The sequence below is a fragment of the Dama dama genome, chromosome 15 (genome assembly GCF_033118175.1).
Source record: "Dama dama isolate Ldn47 chromosome 15, ASM3311817v1, whole genome shotgun sequence".
Lineage (NCBI taxonomy): Eukaryota > Metazoa > Chordata > Mammalia > Artiodactyla > Cervidae > Dama > Dama dama.
The window spans coordinates 54,394,699-54,413,952 of NC_083695.1; the positions used below are offsets into that span (position 1 = coordinate 54,394,699).

The window sequence follows — 19,254 nt, forward strand, 5'->3', positions numbered from 1 at the left end:
TCAAGCCTGCCTCTTCTAAGAATATGTACATTCTTACATAACCACATCACTGACAACTAAAAATACTAACAATAATTCCCTAAGATTAACATAAAATTCATATTCAAATTTTCCTGTTTGCCTCAGGAATAAATTCTATACATTTTTTTTCTGTAACTGAAATCAGTCAGGTTTTATTCAGTTTGTGGTCAGTACCCTCTAAGATAACCCCCAGTGATTTCTGTCTCCTGGTCTTCATGTCTCTACTGTTCTGCCACCATAGCCTCTTGAATGTGAGCTGGACTTGTTAAATCACTTCTAAGGACAGTAATACAGAAGGGGCAGGATGTCATTTTTGAGATAAAATTATGGATTTAATTTTGGGCATTCTCTGCTTTTCTTGAATCACTCACCTTGACAGAAGTCAACTGCTATGCTGTGAGTCAGGCCTGTGGAAAGCCCCCACAGCAAGGAGCTCAGGCCTGCCAACAGCTATGCAAGTGAACTTGGCAACATTCCCTCCCCCCACCCCCTCCAGATGAGCCTTCAGATGAGACTGCATCGTAGTCAACAACTTGACTGCCACCTCGTGAGAGACATGTTAGCCAAAGGTACCCAGAAAAGCTGCACCCAAGGTTTCACTCCCATAGAAATTATTAGATGATAGATGTTTGTGGTTTTAAATCAGTATGTTTCGGGATAATGTTATATTGCAACAGATAACTAACACAGGTTTAATTTGGCTATTATATCTCTTTACTTTCTTGTAATCTTGAAAAGTCCACTGAATATTTTTTTCATTAATGTTTTGAAGTGATCATTTTCAGTGTTCCTAGTGAATGACCACATTGCAATTTGCTTCATTGCTTCCTTGTTGTGTCATTTAATTTGTTCCTTTATCCTTGTACTTCCCATAAACTGAGAGTTATGTTAAAAGGCTTCACTGGGTTAAAACTTAACACTGCTGGCAAGAACACTTCAGAGAGAATGCTGTGTACTTTGTATTGCATCACAGTAAGGGCCCTAAGATGTCAAGTTGTTGCCAATATCAGTGATGCTAATTTTAATGCTTTATATAAAATAATAATCACAACTTTATACTGTAGACGGTCATTATCCCTTTGCCATTATCAAATAATTCCCTAACAAACCTTGGAATTCTGTGCCCTTTCTCCTCAGTTAGTGCAAGGAAAACGCCATCTGTCTGGAGATAAGCCTCAGCACCAAAGAGTCAGTCAAATGACTTCCTTGTCAAGAGACCATAATCAATATATTAAAATGCCACTGATTTTTTCATATATGGATTATGAAATATACTTATATGGTGAAAACTCTTCCTGCAATATGTGAAGAGAAAAGTTTTGGAAATCTAAGTTTCTAAACTATGTTGGAAATTTGAGTTCCTTTGACAGCTTGCTGTCACTTATAATATCTACAGATATAAAAATGTGCATGTTCAACATTTTCAGTGTAAGTAAAATTAAAAGTCATCTCTGACTTTTCCAATAAATCAGATATACCTTCTCTATATGATGAAAGTCAATTACACACTCAACATATGACATCACTGTCATTTTATAAGCTCTCATCAAACATAAAGCCTCTCAGGGACCCAGAGAAAACCTGTGATCTTTCAAGGATCTTGTTGTTTAATCAGATGTGATACTTTGATTTCAAATTTTATTTCAGAAGTTAGAAGAAAAATGGAGAAGTTCACTGTTCAAAAAAATAGAAGTTGTCTGAGAATCAGTCTTTTATTCCATAGATGACACTTTGCCAGTTAGAAAGTCTGTAATATGGCAGTGAAAGATAAGAGTGATATATTTTTTAAAAATACTTATGCAGAATTATCATGATCTTCCATGATGTGTTAATATGGGGTCTTTGATTTCAATTCTCTAGAAATTATCAGTTATTGCAGTTCAATGATGAAATGCATATAGACTCATATTAATAAGCCCAAGTCAAAATGCACTGAATCATTACCTCCAGCAATTAAGAGTATCAAAAACATGTATTATCTTTTCTCCACTAAAGGATCTTCAAAATAAGACAATCACATGGTTCACAGAACCATTCCAGGTCCAAAAGTCTTTGATTAAGCAAGTTATTGCTGATAAATAACTCTGATACTTTTTGAAGTTAGATGTTATATTCAATTTAATTCTCATTATGAAAGTTTGCCAAAAATACTGGAAATATTTAATCTTGCAAGGATTTTTCATAATTTTTATGTTATTTATATGAGAATCTTGTCAGCTGGTGAGTTTATATAGAAATAGTTCTATAGGATTAAGGAAATTAAATAGTTAGGGCAAATATTTGAATGCTGAAATAAACAAATAGAGTTTCATTGTTTCTCTTTGCCTTGAATATTTTAGAAAATTCTGCTTTGTTGTTGTAGCCTTAATGTTTATAAACAAGTTAAAGTAATCCATCAGTCATCAGTAAAAAAAACTAATTATTTCCCTTAGTGTTAATGGACTGTACAATACAGAGGCTGTCTCTCAGGGGCTGCTGTTATGGTTTATTTTTTCCTCATGGGAAGCTACACTTGTTACTGCAAGTTTGTTCAATTAATCTTTTCTTGCAGGCAATAGAAAGAGTGGAATTCCTTCTCATCCTGTCCATTGTATTATGTTATTATTAATAAGATGAAAATGACTTCACAAATACCCCAATTTCTCTTCTGATGAATGATAACTAGTGAAGAGTATTAAGAATGAACACCTTCCTTTCTCCTTCTTTCTTCTCTTCCCAGGAAGCAAGGACCCTAGCCCCCTTGGGCCCATTTCTCTGGAAGCAGCCCCTCTCTTAGCAACAGTGAAGGCACTCATATACAAGGTTCATTTATTCTATGTAGCAATTACCATTTTCCTTATGAGCAAGGCCTGGGAGTTCATCCAGCTGATATGAACATTTAATGCTTCTTGGTTTTAGGTCATTTCTGAAGGCTTAAGTACAAAGCCAACTACTAAAATTGACCATTTTTTGCTGTGAACCAAACCCTCATCAGCACTCTACCAACGCCTGCAGGGCGAGCTGCATTTAGTTGAAAGATTCTTGGTTCCCAGAGGGAGCAGTTCAATGAATCCTTTTCTTTTGCCACATATTTTACTAAAACTGAATCTTAAAAATTTAAATTTCATGGGATCCAGGGGGAAAGTATTGGTTTAATGTAGCAAGCTATTAGCCTCTTTTGTTGGAATTTTTAAAAAGTGAATTTAGAATGGTGTGTTATGGGACTATTTTCGTATTTGGCCTGAATTGTTCCATCTTATCTACAGCAACACAGATGTTAAATGCACCAACACAGCCCAATTCATGGTGTCTACTGCATTTTCTCCAACTGATAGCTTGGTAAACTCATCCAAGAGAGAGAAGATGAGATGGAGAATTCCTGATTGCTTCTAAAAACCATAGTTTGTTTTTTTTTTTTTTCATTACCTACTCTCATTACTACACTCTTCTAGAATTATACTATTGAAAGGACTATTTTACTATGAAAGTTTACTATTTTGTGTTCATGGAAATCACCTGCTTCTTCTTTCATCTGTTTCTCATCCTTCATCCAAATGCTGGGAAATTACAAATGAAGGTCAAACTTTGAAACTGTAATCTTGAGATTTCTGAAACGGGACCGTTTTGAGTCTTGATGATGGATTCCCCCAGCCTTTCTTTCCTGTTTTCTCCGTACTCCAACCCTTTCTACACTGACATTCACAATCATGTTATACACTAATTCACTGATATAAATATTTACTTATGTAATTGATTTCAGCTATGCCTATATCTACAAAAGACAAGGAACAATTTAAAATCTCAAAACACAAATAAATGAAGAAAGGAAAGTCTAGAATATCAAAATTAAATTTTCCAGGGGAGAAAAATGTAAGCAGGTCTTCTCGCATTAAAGTTACTTTAATTGTGCATTAGATTTAGAACTAAATTTCTCACAACTAAGGAAGTGATGGTAATGTAGTTTTCAATATCTGAATAAAGTATTCATGCTCATTGGGAGACATAACAAATATTGGTCACACTGAATCTTAGAGGGAACTTAATCACATGGATATGAAAATTCTGGATAATATAACCAACAATTTATCTGAATGCAATTCTTAGAAAAATTAGAGAAGCAATATTTAAAATCATCTTAACATTTCTATGGAATGCTAGCATAGTCCAGACATGTTACACCTTGATGCCCTAACCATTCCAAGACAAACTTTAGAAAACAAAGAATTACCATCACTGAACCCTAACTTGTATCTCTCCAACATCAAAAAGTTTCAGGAAACATTCAACAATTTCTAGATAAAATAAATCCATGGATGGATTTCCTGACATGTGTCAGAAGTGCCAAGAACTGATAGAGGTACACTATCAGTTGTTGAGTAGACAGGTACATTTAAATTTTATATATTGGATATGAAGACAGGAGAAGGGACCTTCCACTGAGAAGATCTGGAAGCTTCACGGCTTAAGTTAAAGTTCAGTCAGTTCAGTTCAGTCGCTCAGTCGTGTCTGACTCCTTGCAACCCCATGAACCGCAGCACACCAGGCCGCCCTGTCCATCACCAACTCCCAGAGCCCACCCAAACCCATGTCCATTGAGTCCGTGATGCCATCCAGCCATCTCATCCTCTGTCGTCCCCTTCTCCTCCTGCCCCCAATCCCTCCCAGCATCAGGGCCTTTTCCAACGAGTCAACTCTTCCCATCAGGTGGCCAAAGTATTGGAGTTTCAGCTTCAGCATCAGTCCTTCCATTGAACACCCAGGACTGATCTCCTTTAGGATGGACTGGATGGATCTCCTTGCAGTCCAAGGGACTCTCAAGAGTCTTCTCCAACACCACAGTTCAAAAGCATCAATTCTTCAGTGCTCAGCTTTCTTCACAGTCCAACTCTCACCTCCATACATGACCACTGGAAAAACCATAGCCTTGACTAGATGGACCTTTGTTGGCAAAGTAATGTCTCTGCTTTTTAGTATGCTGTCTAGGTTGGTAATAACTCTCCTTCCAAGGAGTAAGCATCTTTTAATTTCATGGCTGCAGTCACCATCTGCAGTGATTTTGGAGCCCAAGGAAATAAAGTCTGACACTGTTTCCACTGTCTCCCCATCTATTTCCCATGAGGTGATGGAACCAGATGCCATGATCTTAGTTTTCTGAATGTCAAGCTTTAAGCCAACTTTTTCACTCTCCTCTTTCACTTTCATCAAGAGGCTTTTCAGTTCCCCTTCACTCTCTGCCATAAGGGTGGTGTCATCTGCATATCTGAGGTTATTGATATTTCTTCTAGCAGTCTTGATTCCAGCTTGTGCTTCTTCCAGCCCAGCATTTCTCATGATGTACTCTGCATATAAGTTAAATAAGCAGGGTGACAATATACAGCCTTGACGTACTCCTTTTCCTATTTGGAACCAGTCTGTTGTTCCATGTCCAGTTCTAACCGTTGCTTCCTGACCTGCATACAGGTTTCTCAAGAGTCAGGTCAGGTGGTAAGGTATCCCATTCTCTTTCAGAATATTCCACAGTTTATAGTGATCCACACAGTCGAAGGCTTTGGCATAGTCAATAAAGCAGAAATAGATGTTTTTCTGGAACTCTCTTGCTTTTTTGATGATCCAGCAGATGTTGGCAATTTGATCTCTGGTCCCTCTGCCTTTTCGAAAACCAGCTTGAACATCTGGAAGTTCACGGTTCATATATCGCTGAAGCCTGGCTTGGAGAATTTTGAGCATTACTTTACTAGCATGCGAGATGAGTGCAATTGTGTGGTAGTTTGAGCATTCTTTGGGATTGCCTTTCTTAGGGACTGGAATGAAAACGGATCTTTTTCAGTCCTGTGGCCACTGCTGAGTTTTCCAAATTTGCTGGCATATTGAGTGCAGCATTTTCACAGCATCATCTTTCAGGATTTGAAATAGCTTAACTGGAATTCCATCACATCCACTAGCTTTGTTCATGGTAATGCTTTCTAAGGCCCACTTGACTTCACATTCCAGGATGTCTGGCTCTAGGTGAGTGATCACAGCATCGTGATTATCTGAGTCATGAAGATCTTTTTTGTACAGTTCTTCTGTGTATTCTTGCCACCTCTTCTTAATATCTTCTGCTTCTGTTAGGTCCATACCATTTCTATCCTTTATCGAACCCATCTTTGCCTGAAATGTTCCCTTGATATCTCCAATTTTCCTGAAGAGATCTCTAGTCTTCCCCATTCTGTTGTTTTCCTCTATTCCTTTGCATTGATTGCTGAGGAAGGCTTTCTTATCTCTCCTGGCTATTCTTTGGAACTCTGCATTCAGATGGGAATATCTTTCCTTTTCTCCTTTGCTTTTTGCTTCTCTTCTTTTCACAGCTATTTGTACGGCCTCCTCACACAACCATTTTGCCTTTTTGCATTTCTTTTCCATGGGGATGGTCTTGATCCCTGTCTCCTGTACAATGTCATGAACCTCCGTCCATAGTTCATCAGGCTCTCTGCCTATCAGGTCTAGTCCCTTAAATCTATTTCTTACTTCCACTGTATGGTCATAAGGGATTTGATTTAGGTCCTACCTGAATGGTCTAGTGGTTATCCCTACTTTCTTCAGTTTAAGTATGATTTTGGCAATAAGGAGTTCATCAACCTAGGTTTCATCAAATGGGTTTTAGCTATAGGACCCCATAACTCCTCTAGACCTGTCCTCTCTGTCATCCGAAAAACAATGCCTATTTACTTTATCGCACTCAACCTCCTGAGAGACCAAATTAAGGGAGTCAATGGCAGCAACAGATGAGCCAGGCAACACCAGGATAGGAATACAGGCAGGTTCGTGAGCCAAAACAGCAAGGTAGACAGCAAGATGGACATGATGGAGCTTGATGACAAAGTTAGTATCGTAGGGACTTATGAACGTAGGCATTTGCATACATCCAGAGCTTGAATAAGACAGCACAACCAAGTGGCTCAGACAAAAAAGGTCAGAAAAATAATGTCAGCCACAGGTCTGCCTTATAGTATTACTGTGTACTTATTAATTCTAAAACCTGTTTTGAATAAATCTGTCTTAATTTGAGTTTAAGGATCTTCTGAAGAATGAATAGGCTACCACTTTTCAGAAAAGGGAGAGTAAGTTGCACTAGTATTTAAGTCCACAACCTTTGGAATGGGCTAGGGTCTTTCCAGAGTCCTTACATGGTCTAAAGAGGGAAACTAAGTTTCCACCTTAGGTTAAGGGCATTGATCTAAAAATAAAAGGCATTTTCACTTTATTTCTTTATTGACAATTTATCAGAACATTTCTGAAATGAATTCTTTGTTTACCTGAATTATTTTTTATATAAGAAAAAAAAGTATAAAATATGGTATAATCACATTAGTGTGAAGTCTATATTGGGGGGGATTTAAAAAGTTAATTGTGTACATTGAGATGTCAGAGCAATTTAACAAGGACTATGAAGAACAATGATTAGTATCAGAAGAGATATCTCTTTCCTACAAAGAACTTGATTTTTTTTAACTTAAACAGGCTATGTTCTTGTCTTAATTCAAATTGAATTAAAAATAGTTTAGTGCTAGAGAGCCTAATTAAGTAGCTGTTAGAATTCTGAGAATCAGAGCTTAAGTTATCAAGAGTGAGGATTCAGTGAACTGTCGTTATAGGGAGACAACACATCTTTAAAACAGGCTAAATAAATGAAAATTGTTTTTCCGAGACACAACTCCAGTTTTCAGGGATGCATCTTATTTCTTGTTCAATACAAAAAGTTCATTTTATGTATTTATATGTGCAATAAAATCTCATTTGGGTTAATTCTACATATCCAATATAGAATTCTTCATTTTGCCAAGTGGTCTTATCGTTACTACTAAATATTCAGCACATCTTCACCTTGTGTAATAACTGTCTAAAAGTACTTAAAATATGAATATAATATTTTTAAAATAGAATATATTTGTTTAAATCTACCCTTTTGATCACATGTTGTTTGTACCACAACTTTACCCTTGAGATGCTAAAGACTACTTCTACATCTGGATGTATTTATTTATTGAGGGAAAGAGAGGAGGAGGAGGAGGGGATGAAGAAGAGGAGAAAGGTGGAAGCAAAGAAGAAAGAGAAGAAGAGGGAAAGGAGAGCAGCAAAAGCAAAGTAGGGCGGGAGGAAGGAAGGTTGGCTTAATGCCATTCACATTAATATTCGCTAACTTTTACTAAAGACAAATCAATAAATTCTTGCCGGTTAGGGTTTAGCTACTTTTCAGACTCATCTGTTGGATACTCTCATACAATATGTCTTCATATTTTTATCCATAACTACTTCACCAAAAATCTCTCATTCCCCAAACTCCCACTGTCTCTAACACCAGGGCATAATTTCAACAAATACTGCTACTTCTAAGTACACAGAACTCAAGAGTGCACATAACCAAAAAAGATGAAATTTATAAGAACTCAGAATTCTCCAGAATTAAAGTCTTTGAATTTTAATATGTTCCTTGCATTGTCTTAAATCTTGGCCCTGTCTGTGTTAGATTCAGTCATGGGTTTAATTTCTTTCAAAAAATAAAACAAATCCATCCTCAGAGGCAACTTTGATTTATCTCTGTTTGCACAACAGACCAGAGCACTTAAGGAGTTTTTTCCAAACATGGAATGCAATGTTTACCCATTGGACCCCATCCAGTCAACTGAGGAAACAGAATTCATTAAATTTCTTGAAAAGTACTGAATAATTTCAAGCCTTTTGTATTTATAGAGTAATTGAAGTTATGCTACTTAATTGGAATCCTTCTAGGCTTCAGCATAAATATTCTATCATTTGTTGTAGACATACAAAGTAAATTTTAAAATAATATACATAACAAGAGATTTCAAAGAAAAACTATACTCTCCTTTCTGGTCTTCAGTGACTGTTCAAAAAAACCTCAAGATTCCTTTCATATATGGATATATGATTACACAGAAATGCTAGAATTTTTTTTCAATGGTTAAAACCCATCAAGCAATGAATTTCCAAAAATTGTTTTGGTCATTTTTTATCCTTATGACTATTTTTTAATACATTCACCAGTTGACACTTCCCACATGTAGATATGGGCTTCCCTGGTGGCTCAGCAGTAAAGCATCCACCTGCCAATGAAGGAGATGTGAGCTCAATCCCTGGTCTGGATGATCCCTCAGAGAAGGAAATGGCAACCCACCCCAGTATTCTTGCCTGGGAAATTCCATAGACAGAGGAGCCTGGCAGGCTACAATCCATGGGTTCACAACAGAATCAGACACAACCTAGCAACTAAACAACAACACATGGATACAACTATAGGTATGAATAATGAATACTCATCTATTGATCCTCTAATACTACCCATCTTTAGGAAATCAGCTTGATAACGATCAAGAGGAGAAGGACCTGGGACTCATCTATGTGATGCTGGGAAGGCTTATTTCCATAATTCCATAAACTGGAATGAGGCCAACTACCTCAAAGGATCTCCAAGTTAAGTGAGATCATGTGTGTGAAGTAGCAGGTGTGGGCGATTTTGTTCTTATTTTCTCCCTCATCTCCTTCACTGCTCTGAAAGTGCTCACTGTCCAGGAGTGATCAGAACTTAGCTCATCTTTCTGTCACCAAATATCATGCCTGCTGCTCCCTCTCATGGGCTCCCATCCTGTGTACACTTCCCCTACACCTGAGGCAAAGCAGTAAAGCAGGACTATCTGGTTCAGAGATACCTATTCTGCTTAACCGCCAGACTCTAAGCTTAAGAGGTCACCTTCATAAAATCATATTGGTAAATAAATTATGACTAACCTTATTCCAAGCCCCCAAAAAACCAACAAAATCCTAAAAATAGAAACTATGTTTCATGTTTCTTCTTTCATTTATTTGCTTTTTCTAAACAAACAAACTGATGTACTCTCCTCTTCCCAAGACATAAAACATACAAGCTGAGACACATACTTTGTCTAAGTCACCCAGATGTTTAATTTGTTCCTTGACAGCATTTCCCCAGCCACACTCCAGATTCTCAGATTTCTCTCCAATTGTGAAGAAGTAGGCTTCTACATCTAGTGGATAAATCTATGTGGCTGGGATCTGAGAACTTATCTTCTCAGTTTCCCTAAAAGTTTGTGGATTCCTTCTGAATCGTTCATTGAGGAACAGTTCTCCCGATGGAAAAAAACAAAAACTCCCTCCCAAATGTACCAGACCCTTTGCATACAAAACATTTTACAAAGATAGGACTGTAAGTAGGCTCAGTATCAAAGATACAGAAGTATAAGTCTCTAATACTGTAAAACAACTATTGTTGTTAAGTTGCTAAGTTGTTAATCAACTGTGTGTGCGTGTTTGTGTGTATGTGTGTGTGCGTGCATGTTCAGTTGCTCAGCTGTGTCCGACTCTTTGTGACCCCATGAACTCTAGCCCACCAGGCTCCTCTGCCCATAAAAATCAAGTATACTTCAATTAAAAAAAAAGCTTCATAACAGAAATTATTTATGAGGATCAAAACTACAGCAAGAAAATGGAGAAATATTAAACTGCTTTAACATACTGCCATTGCTTTTTAAAGCCCAAAGTGTTGAGAAACTATCCATAGGGACGTGATGAAGGAAAGTCAGACTGATCCCCAAAGGGATGCATCCTTTCAATCCCAGACTCAAGAAGGAGCAGCATAATGGACTGATTAGTATTGATATCAAGTCCCTTAGTCAGGGACATGTTTTCTCTGGGAACAAACAGGATCTGTCTATATGAGTCATTACCTGACTTAAATGGGAGATTTTAGCCACAAACACCATAAATCAGATATCTTATCTTTTGCAAGGATTAGAAGTTCACACATGTGGAACTGAGTGTACCTATATGGGAATGTTGTAGATGAATCATTTTCATCACTATGTCATTATGCAAATAACAGATTACATTATCTTTCTTTTTTTAAAAAAGGATCAATATGGAGACATTTGTGCAAATGCTAAATAACAACATGAAATTAATGGTCACTTTTACATATATCTGCTTCTGTGTCATCTTTAATGAGAATGGATCTGCTACCATGAAATGGGTTGTGAGCAGGCCAACTTGCAAATGGGGTGAGAAAGTGCCTCTTCATTTATTCATCACATTATTTCCCTTAAAACTATGCCAGCTTTGCCAAGCTCAATTCTAATGCAGGTTTCACGGTCATCTAGAAAAGCTTTACTAAAGCTCAAAGCTTGAGAGCTTAAAAAGGCCTGTCACTTATTTTTTTGAAAATTAAAAAAATGATCTAAAATCCCTAAAATTATTTTCATATGCATCTTCTTTTGCCATCTCTCCCTGTAAAAGCTAGGCAAAGTGGGTTCGTGATTTTCATCTTCCACAAATGTGATCTCAACAAAAGTCAGACTATGTTACTGTCACTTGCATAATTTATGCCCCCAAAAGTAGCATCATAATTTCTTCCAGCTAAAGTATACCAACAATACTCCATCAATAAATGTCCAAATAGTGCAATTCCTAAAAGGAATTTCACAGAACTCAGCCTAACTAAGCAAGGACAGGTCCTGCCTAAAGACCACCATCTGTGCTTCAAAGTCTCTATGCAGGAGGGTATAAAGGAGCTTTCAGCCATAAACACTTTTCTTTGAAGACAGAAGACACTGAATCCTGAGTGCTTGGTTATTTAATATCCATTTTAGTAACAATGGTGCCTCCTTACATACAGATGGTAGATTTCTAAACAGCTGAAGGCTCCATCACTGACCCCATGCAATTCTAACACATCATCCCCATTGTATTCATCACCACTAAAGTGACAGCTCTTATGCTAATATGGAGCTTTATTTCTGAGAACATATCCTAGCAGGGTATGATGCTTTCAAATTGTGGTGCTGGAGAAGACTTCTGAGAGTCCCTTGGACAGGAAAGAATCAAACGAGTCCATCTAAAAGGAAATCAATCCTGAAAGTTCCTTGGAAGGACTGATGCTGAAGCTCCAATATTTTGCCCACCTGATGTGAAGAGCTGACTCATGAGAAAAGACCCTGTTGCTGGGAAAGATTGAGGGCAGGAGGAGAAGGGGGTGACAGAGGATGAGACGGTTGGATGGCATCACTGACTCAATGTACATGAGTTTGAGCAAACTCCAGGAGATAGTGAAGGATGGGGAAGCCTGGCATGCTGCAGTTCATGGGGTCACAAAGAGATGGACACATCTTAGCAACTGCACAACAACATCCTAGGGTGGTAGGAGGGAGGAATAAATTATTGAGGTTCAGGGACTATTAGAGAAAAAATGCAGTAAACTGCAAACCCAGATACACCAAGAATAAAGTCAACTGACTGCCCAAATGTCCAAGCAAAGTAAATTTAAGTTTGTTGAGAAGGGTAGCAATGGGTGGGAACTACTATTTGAGGATCCAGTAGTTACTGAGGCAGCATGGGGCCAATTTTAAGTATCATTTCTGGAACCACTGGCTTTAAAGACTTTTCTTGAGGATTAAATAAGTTAATACATCTACAGTGTTTTCAAAACTGTTTGGCATACACTCAGTAACTGTTTGCTCATATTATCTTAGTTTGTTTATTCCTAATTATATTCCTTCATGGTGGGAGGGTCCCCGATTTTTGATTGCAAAAACTTAGTCAGATTAAAGAAACTTTCATGAATCTAGAAAAATGGTATAGATGAAATTATCAGCAAAGCAGAAATAGTCACATATGTCGACAACTAATTTATAGTTACCAAGGGGGAAGGAGGGTGGGACAAAATGGGAGACTGGGATTGACATATATATATATATATATATATATATATATATATATATATATATGTATAAAATATGTTAGTAATAAGAACAGACTGTATAGCACAGAGAATTCTATTCAATGCTTTATGGTGATCCAAATAGGAAGGAAAGGTAAAAAAGAGTGGATATATGTATATCTATAACTGATTCACTTCATAATAAAGCAGAAACTAACAACATTGTAAAGCAACTATCCTCCATTAAAAAATTAAAAAAAAATGCAGAAACTTGTCTAAGATTACATACGTATAAATGAATCCAAAATTGAAACATACCCTTTTCCTAACACATCACACAAACATCTAGAATATTTGAAATATAATTTCTACTTTCATCTTATCCACTAGATCAATGATTCCCAAGAGTAGTTCCCAGACCAAAAGCATGGGCATCTGCTGAGAACTTGCTAAAAACATCAATTTCCAGACCCCACCCCACATCAAAACTGACATTACAAGGGCAGCTATAAGCAGTTACTTTCTCTTTCTATGGCAAATAAACCAATCTTAGCAGGAACATTAAAACATATCCTAGAAGAATTGTGAAACACCAGAACATATGTTTAGTCATGATCATGGTGAGTTCTACTCTGTAGATTTTGAACAAAAAGCAGCTGGCATTCTATACAATAGCAGAATTTCAGCTTTACTTTAGGGCAGAGAATTTGATCAGTATACAGTTGACCCTTGAACAGCAGTGACATTTTTTTTTCTATAGTAAACACTACAGTGTCTCACAATCCATGGTTGGTTGGAACTGATGATGTGGTATGGTAGATACAGAGAAATCATTATACAGAGGGCTGACTTATAAGTTATACTACAGTTTTTGACTGCAAAAGGGCAGGTGCCCCAATCTTCACATTGTTCAAGGGTTAACCATACTATCAATTGCCTGTGTGACCCTGGGCAACTTCCATAACCAGTCTAATTCTCCCATTAGTGGAATGAGAAAATGCTCATATCCCTTACAAGCTAATATTCTTCTCTAAGAACTCTGCACCTCTATGTTCTTTTATAAATATGATAAAAAATAAAAATCTGTGAAATAAGGTGACCTGTTGGATTGAGTCAAGAAAATGAAATTTTTTGGATTTTTAAACTGGATCAGAGAAAGAAGTACTTGCAAGGCATTTTAAATTTTCTTTAACCCAAGGCTGAAATTAAATCTCATAGAGTAAAGGGACTTCTCTAGAAATATAATGATTGATTCCACTCCTCAGGCTCAATCCCTTGTCAGGGAACTAAGATCCCATATGCCATGAGGCATGTCCAAAAAATAAAATACATATATAGGGAGTATAGAAAAATGTCTACATGATAACTAATTAATACTTTTTGTAAGTTATTTTTCTGGAGTGGCAAAAATAATACCACCAACCCACTCTCATGTTAAGCTTGCTACAGTGAAGAGCTTCATAATACACAAACTATGAACTTGAGTCCATATATTGTGGGGTACTCAGATAGGGAATTCATAAGCCTGGGTTCTAATTTTTCTTTCTAACTAAATATAACTTTATTCTGGGCTCTAAGACTCAACTGCTATACCTATAACATGTCAACAGAGATGAAACTATTTTGTCTTAAATTTTTCTGAATCTAAAATATAATCATTATTGCTATATCAGACCAGACATGAAGATGCATTGCTATGTAGGCACCTGCTAGTGGCAGGTATGGCAAAAACTATTGGATGAGAGAAATGTAAAGCAATTAAAGAAAAGATTCAATAAGTTTTGGTCTGGGGTACAGTCAAACCAAGATGAAATTATCCTCATAGTGAAGGCCATTCTGATATCTAAAAGTTAGCAGGAGTTTCTAGAAGAAAAGTTATGCTTTTTTTTTAAAAGGAATATTACTTACTTTTCTAATACACATGTGTAAGTAACATAATTATGTTTGGTATGCACACAAGTATTATTGTTTTAGAGGATAAGGTGGAATAACAAACCAGATTTGGTCTCACTCCCTAGGAATGGGCATATAGGATAAGGAACCTTTATATTGAGCTTCCCTAGTGGCTCAGACAGTTAAGAATCTATCTGCAATGCAGGAGACCTGGGTCTGATCCCTGGGTTGGAAAGATCCCCCAGGGAAGAGAATGGCTGCCCACTCCAGTATTCCTGCCTGAAGAATTCCATGGACAGAGGAGTTTGGCAGGCTATATAATCCATGGGTTCACAAAGAGTTGGACTTGACTGAGTGACTAACACAGTACACAGCACCAAAATGTGCAGCAGGGCTTTCCACAAGAAAACTGTGGCAGAAGGATTAACCCAGCATTGTAGCTTCGTGATTTACGAAAAGTCCACTCCTCTTCTTGACATGAGTTTGAGTAAACTCCGGGAGTTGGCAATGGACAGGGAGGACGGCCATGCTGCAGTCCACGGAGTCGCAAAGATTCGGACATGATTGAGCCACTGCACTGAACTGAATGTGACTACAGCAAAGAGCCAGTGAGAAGACGAGGAAGAAGACGGAGGGTGAGAGGAACCCGGGGAGGTGAGCAGCAGCCAAAGGAAACAGGGCTTTGGACACAATGCCAAAGAACTACTCTATCTTAAGAGTGAGAAGTAGTCATGGAAAGGTTTTATGCAGAATGATGATACAAGGTTACCTGCCTTAACAAAAGATTCCTTAGTGCATCAAGAAAAGTTGTACTTTTTTTTTTTGAGGATCAGCAGGCTTGATTGAGTAATTTAAAGTCCCTGTTGTGTCTCTGATTTGTCAGTGAGGCATTAAGATAAATAGGAGGTTCAGCAGCAGCAGCAGCATCATAGTTTGGGACGAACAGAAAACCCAGTTCCTACATGTATATCCCATCGGTCACACAGCTGCATTCTAATGCTCCTCTGGGTACAGACGTCTGTGCCAATAGCGGCACAGAGAAAATGCTCAGGAAAAAGTGACACAAATTGACTCTGGCAGTTATGTGGCTCCTTTTTTCAGAATCCATCTGTGAAACACCATTTTTCAGTAGCCAAAGAAGATGGAAAATGTTGGCAACTGACAAAACTGCTACTGGACTTACAGAAATCATGCCTTGCTTAGTAGCAGTGCTCTATGAAAAAAAAATTTCTTTCTTTCTTTTTTTTTTTTTTTTTTGCTATGCTTGCATAGGAACATCTGTGTTTTCATCAGGGAATGTGAAATATAAGCACAAGAGAGATTGGACTAAACAGCATTAAAGAACCAGAATCACATTTGATGTGGCGTTTAATAGCAAAAAGGAGGCCAAACCACATGACTAGTAGCTATAAAATGGGTTAAAACACCGAAATGGAAATAAAAACTGACTGTAAGTAAGAAACCCTTGCATTTTGGCTGTGCATTTACATGCCTGATGTGTCCCCTTTTCCTACCCTTCAAATTTACTGCTTGTTTAGAAAAGTAAAGAAGAGTAGTGTGGGGGGATGAGCAGTGATAATAGAATCAATCCTCATTTAGTCTGTCTCTACCCTTGAAATTACTTCATTAGGAAGGTATTTCCATGTACACAGAGACCCTCACTGCAAAGAATTCTGATGATTTCTAAAACCATTTCCCAGAATTTTTCTTTTTTTCTTACAGTGTCACAATTGCTTTAACGCTTAACAAAATAGTGTATGCGTCTATAGTAGAAAAATTCAGATCAAAAGCTTTACTTAGCGAGTGCACTAGACAAAAACATCCCTCCATGTGCACACACACACACACACACACACACACAGGCTGCTACAGAGAATTTTAGAGTATTAAGTCTATATTTTTATGACACAGTAAGTCTTTCTAAATATGAAACTATAAAGGAAAAAACTTTGGTTGACTTAACTATATAAAATGTTAAAGCTTTTACATAATGTAACAGAGTGCTAAGCAAATTTTTTTAACCTACAATACACAGGGAAATAAGAATAATTCTGAAGTTATGATAGACAAGTTCAGTTTTGATCATCTTAGTTTTTGACAAGATCTGTCAATTCCTTGGGGAATGTATGCCATCTCAACAGCTTTGCCAAATAAATGGCAGAACACAAACTTTGGAAAATGGAGGAATGAGTATTATTCACTTTTAATTTCACTCGGATAATAGTGCAGGACCCAAGATTAGAAGATCCCTATGCTTTGTTTAATACTATGCCGCCAGTGACTTGAAATGTTTCCCTATTTTTGCAAAAAGAGCCTTGAATTTTATTTTCCAGTTGGCTCTGCAAATTACATACTTGCTCCACACTTACTGTCCTATAAAATGCCTGTTTACAAAATGACATGCTTTGTGCCAAAGAAGAGTATCAAGATGCTTAAGAAATAGCTCTAGTCCTTAAAAGTTTATAGCTTAAAAGTAGAGTTAAGTTTAGTAGTGAGGTTATAATATAGTAGAAACCATGTTAGAAATGAGGTTTCAGAAGAAGGAGAGGTTACTTCTCAGTAGAAACTCCGGTATCTATGGAAAGGGCAGCTTTAGTTAGTTAAGATACAAACAGTGGAAACTTGAACACTGACAGTGGGGGAAAAGGCAACAGAGGCAGGGTGCTGTGTAAAAGCAGAGGTTCTGCTTGAGCACCTGGAATCATTAGGTTTGCCCCGGGGCAAGAAGAAACAGGCTGAAAAAGCAGGGTGTCAGTGGCTGAGGCAGCACCTTGAATAACCAGTTAAGGAGGCTATAGCTAATTCAACAGGAACCGCCTGCCATTGAAAGGTTATAGAGGGAGCCAGTTGGTCACAGTTACAATTTAGGAAGATTAAAACCAGCCCCAGGCAACAGTGGTCATTGTGTGGTCCCTCTGGACTCCCAGCCCAGTACTACACATGCAAATGATGTGGACTTGATGTTTTACAGAGGGGCCAGATGCAAAGTGACATCAAAGTCAGTGCCTAGCTCTTTTATATTAAATCAGTTAAACTCCACTTGCTCTAAGATGACCAACAACTAATGTTCACAAATTCTAGAGAACCAACTTTTATGGCTTGAGGTTTGAATTGTCAGAATAGATGACAAATTTGAACAGCTCTGAGAATACTACAAAAATAAAAGTTTAACCAGGGTGAATTTCACACACACACACACAGAGCATGGAGACATCTCCAATTTCCTGAAACTGTGCCTCTAAAAAGTTTTTGTTGGTGTCATGCAAGACATCATTGCCACAATTCCATTTCCTTATGAAAACTTATGGAAGCTGAAGTCAGTGTGGTGAGTACCTACCTCCTAGGTATGTGAGACAAACAGTGACTTCTGTCCCACAAACAAGCATTTCACTGATTACCAATTGCGATCTTTCTTTTTCAGGGCTATGTCACAAGGAAATCAGTAAGTTGCACTTTAATAGAGGCTTACAATGAATATTCACTCTCCATTCACATTCTCCATCTCTCTCCATTCACATACACACATCTATATATCAATATACATATCAACATATATATCTATAGGCATATTAATACATAACATACAAATAAGGCACTTGAATCATTTCCTTGTGAACTATACTAACATTTAAACAGAAACTCCCATTTCCACTTTTTCTAAGTGTTTCACTAAATCACACCGAGATTAAAAAACTGACACCCTACCAACACAGTAATTTTTTAACACATTATCACTCAACATATTTGAATTTTAGCAAGAATATAAAGAAAAATATGTGGAAATGAAAAATGTATGAAGAGTTAATCAGAAACAAACCAAAAGAAATATACAAGTATACAATTGCATTTAAGAAAATTCAATAAATATCCATTAAAACTTTTGTATCACTGATACAAAGTATGAATTTGATTTTTTTAGTTCAACTTAGGTCATTTATTTGCCAAAAATAAAAATAAAAAATGTTAAAAGGCCAGTTTAACATTCTAGCTCTCAAAAATGAAAATGAAATGTTAATTTAAGCTCACATACTCTATATATAACAATTTAAAGATGATTCTATTTTCAAAAGAAAAATTATACAAAATAACTACTTTCTGAAAAAAGGCAAAGTTGTCAATATTATTTTTAATAACAAAATAATATAGTTTCTCTAACATAAGCTTAGAGACAAATTAATTTCAATGAATACCAGTATATTCCTAAGAAATGAAAATTGGGGTTTCATTCCAATTCCCATGGTATATTGAATTATTATGATAATATATAATATAAACACAAGAAAAGCCTTTGATAATTCAGAACTGCAACGTAAAATGAATTTAATTTTGGAAATTAAACTCAGGATTAAAGGATAATAAGCTTCTTCTTGGAACTTTTTCACTTTAGTCATCTGATCTTTAATATGAAACTTCATATAAGAGATGATTCAGTCTTATACTGTGGGTTGCTTGAGAAGAGTTACAATATATTAACTGATAAATAGAGATGACCTCAATTTCCTTTTTTGTTCATGCAGATACTTGTTTCTCTCCTCTATAATAGAATATTGAATGAAACTCTAAAGTTCTGACCTAACCACATATGAAATTTGGCAGCAGAAATAGAAAGAAGCCAGTCCAAAATCTTGTACTTC

General features: G+C 36.9%; 1 protein-coding gene across 2 annotated transcripts in view; it reads right to left on the reverse strand.

The window, feature by feature from the left end:
• PRKG1 (protein kinase cGMP-dependent 1) overlaps window positions 1–19,254 on the reverse strand; it is a 1,349,869-nt gene that overhangs the window by 462,315 nt on the left and 868,300 nt on the right. The window lies entirely within an intron of this gene.